The following is a 3816-nucleotide window of genomic DNA, read 5'->3' as shown; positions in this document are numbered from 1 at the left end:
CACCGCCAAATCGGCAACATTTCTGAATTGGACAGGCTCCCCCCCCCACCCACTCTCCCAGCCCCTTCATTGGCTACCCTGCCCAGCCCCAGCCTCCCAACACTTAAAAAAAAAGCCTGGCACTCACCAGCTGCTAACAGGTTGGGGAGCAATCCCTGCTGCCCTCCACTGGCCCACACTGCATGGGGGGGCTCTTCCATGAGCCCCCAGCCCCTGCCCACTCTCCCAGCCCTCTTCATGGCTGCCCTACCCATCCCCAGCTCCTGGTTCTTTAAAAAGAAACAAAAACCCAACTCACTGGTTCCTGCCAGGTGTGGGGGGACAATCCCTGCTGCTCTTCACTACCCCATGCTGCGTGTGGGACTCTGCCATGAACCCCCAGAAGCCCTGATGGGTGCTGCAGTATCCAGTGAGTGTGGGGCTTTTTTTTTTTTTAAAGAACTGGGAGCTGGGAGCCAGCGAAGCAGCCATGGGGGTGGGGCTGGGAAAGCAGGTCAGGGGGTCATGGCAAACCCCCCACACACAGCACAGGGCAGTGGAAGGCAGCAGGGAACATCCTCCCCCACCTGGCAACAACCAGTGAGTGGGGGCTTTTTTTATTTTTTATTTTAAAGATCCGGGAGCTGGGGCCAGGTGGGGCAGCCATTGGGGCAGCTGAGAAGGTGGGTGGGGATCAGGGGGCACTCAGGGGAGCTGGGGGAGCAAGCAGGGGATGGGGTTTGCCAGGGGTCCCCTCCCCATGGTCCTCTCCCCCCTCCTTCATCTCCCCCTCCCCCACCCCCTACTTACCAGCATGGAGTCGGGGTCCAGCTCCCTGAAGCGGCAAGCAGGGACTACCCGAATCTCCAACACACTCTGAATCTTTTCTGAATCAATTTGGAGAGCTCTGAATCAATTCAGACCTTTAAATTGGTCTCCTGGTTCAATTTGGATTCAGAAATTCAGCGACTGAATCTCCTCCATATTGAATCAACACCTAAAGCTTTATACAGCCCTATTATGCAATTACCTGGTTAATTGTGTGTCAAGTGGACATGGTTTAAAGCCATGGTCCTCGACAGCTTGGTGCCTCATTGAGGTCAGTTTTGAGGAACGCAAGGATATCTTAACAATCACCCAACCTGAATTGCCTGCTTCTCACTTGCCATGCCTTGATGTTCATAGAAGTTCAGTCGGGAAGTGAACTGCAGGTCAAGTGATTGCCCTCTGGGCTCACCCAGGGCATTTCTTCTTGTGGGGCCCATTCCTCCGCTCACTCTCCACGCTCACCTCAGCCTAGTCTCAATAGAACAGATGGAAAAGTGATTGCCCTGTGTTACTTTCACTCAAACTGGATATGTCAGGCATTTAATTTCTAGAATCAGTCCTAACTCACGTCAGGCTTACTGGAAACAGATCAGCTGATTCTGGGCCAGTTCAGTGGCTACTATGGCCTGTCACCAGGTAAATCCATCGACCCAACCAGCCTTCCTATGCTTCAATGGATAAATGCAATAGTCCAGTTTTCTGTTCCTCCAACAGCCCTTATTCAACACTGGGTCCAATTAATTCTATTATGGTCCTTTAGACAAAATCAATACTGTGAATGTATACTTGAATGCTTGTCCATAACACATCAATATAGGCACAATTAATTTTCAGAAAGTTTCTCAAAAAAGGACAAAAAAATGGATTGGAGCCACTGACCTATCCTAGACAGTTCCTTTGATGAATCAATTAAGGCAAAAAGTGCTTCACTAGCAACTCTTCAAATTAAACAATTAACTCCCCCCTCCCCCCCAGCCCAATATCGCCCTTAAGTCCCAGGGTTTTTCTCAGATGAATCCGAACCACCTAATCAGCTCCTAGGTGGTACCTTACAAGGATCAATTCAGCTGATCAGCTTCACCAGCATCACTTTGAATGAATCAGTTAACACAATTAACCTCTCTTCTAGCAGTCCATTGAACTGACATTCATCCAATCAAACAACAGGAAAATAAAAACTCACTCAAAGATGGGAAGGTCCCTTCATGGCCTCACTTTTCCTCTGATTTCCTGGTCCAGAGGAACCACAGATTCTCCAAGATAATGGCATGGGTTTCTGGGTGCTCCTCCAAGCTCCCAGACTCAGAGCCTTCTCACCTCTCTGGTGCCAGTTTCACTGTGATGCAGTTCAGCATCATGTCTCTGCACTGCTTCCTTCTCTGCTTCTAGTTACTCTGGACCACCAGGTATCACATTGGCCCATCAGTAAGCCCCAATCCAGAAAGAGCAGGACCTCATTAAATGGGACTCTCATCCCTCTGGGAACCCCTGGGTTCCTCTGTCACTGCTGTTGCTGTGGGAGAAGGTAAGCAAACTCCAGCCCTTACTGGGCTCTTCTCCTGGTCCCTTTCTCTCCTTGCACATTATGCAATTAATTTTTACCAACTATACATGTAAATTAACTATCATGCTTTAAAAAGGTGCAATCAGCTACAAAGTTAGAGCTGGAAAATATGTAATAACTTAATAGTTGGTATTCATCCAGCTTTAATTTGCACACGTAGCAGTGTTTATGCCCCTGTAGCTGAGAGCCCTGTCAGCTGAAAGGGCTCCCAGCCATGGGGATGCTCTATGCACTGTGGTGGCTGGAAGTCCCACAGCTGAGAGGACTCTCAGCCCCAGTACCATCCCATGGACTGTCACAGATGGAAGTCCTGTCATCTGACAAAACTCCCATTGTGGCAGCACCTTACAGGTTCCTGCAGATCAGAATCCTGTCAGCTGTTGAAATTCCCATCCATGGTAGCACCCTCAGACTGCCACATATGGAACTGCCATCCAAAGCAACATGTGGGGCACTACCATGGATAGGATCTCATAAGCTGAGCTCCCCCTGCACTGGCCATAAGGCATGATAGGATTTAATGCTGGTTCCCATGCCTTCTGACATGCCTTCTGCCATGCACGTGTGGCATAGCAGGAGGTGTGATTGTGTGGCTTGTGCATCAGATGCTATTGCACCTGAACATCCAGAGGAGCCCTTAGAGCACGGTGTATGCAAAACATTACACTGACACTTTGGGACAAGTTTATTAAAAAAGTAAATCCCTTATATATACTATTATGCCGTCTCAGCTATCCTCAGCCATTTATTATGAGTTGCAAATATCATTGGGAATATAAAAATAATCAAGATGATAGAACAAGAAAGATCAGAAACATTAGGCAAAATTATGATTATACTTGGAAAGGGCAAGATAATACATCTGTGTAAAATAAGCTGAAATACTGAATATAGTGTGAAAACATTAAAAAAAGAATGCTGGAGTCATGAGTGGAGACCAAACCAGGCATGAGTCCTCAGGGTCTTGACAGTAAAATGGACATTATATCATGAAAAAGGGATATAGTAGTCTCTCTAGATCTGATGCAACTATACTCACATTCAAGGCAGTTCATTATAAGGAAAACATTATGGATAAGATTTCCAAGCAGGAAATTAGTTCCTACATCATGTCTTGAGAGACCTTTGTTTCTTAAACCCAGGTATTATACCTCTTTAGCAAAAGTCTATGCTTAATTTGGCGTTTTTTGAGAAATCATCCTGATAACTAATTAAGGTTGACAGCATGTCTCTTAAATCTTTCCAGAACTCCAAAATAACTGGTATGTTTGTCAAACAAGAACATATTGGCAATGGCTTTTTTTAATCAAACACATCTTTGTAATATCTTCGCAATTGCACATCACATCTCATTATATCATATTACTGTACGTGTTGATGTAACCATAGCAATCATTAACTTCATTCTTGGAATCTGTGGCACTCACAAGTTCCCAACAATGCCA

General features: G+C 46.3%; 1 long non-coding RNA gene across 1 annotated transcript in view; it reads left to right on the top strand.

Annotated features, from left to right (window-relative positions):
* Positions 1-2265, top strand: part of LOC109321897 — a 16766-nt gene extending 14501 nt beyond the window's left edge. The window contains exon 3 of the long non-coding RNA XR_002104200.1: positions 2255-2265. This is a non-coding gene — a long non-coding RNA (uncharacterized LOC109321897). The remainder of the gene's footprint in view (positions 1-2254) is intronic.
* The last annotated feature ends 1551 nt before the right edge of the window (positions 2266-3816 follow it).

Source organism: Crocodylus porosus, unplaced genomic scaffold (assembly GCF_001723895.1).
Source record: "Crocodylus porosus isolate Cpor-Errol unplaced genomic scaffold, CroPor_comp1, whole genome shotgun sequence".
Classification (NCBI taxonomy): Eukaryota; Metazoa; Chordata; order Crocodylia; family Crocodylidae; genus Crocodylus; species Crocodylus porosus.
The sequence above is the reverse complement of the archived record's forward strand: the minus strand, read 5'-3'. Positions and strand labels throughout refer to the sequence as shown.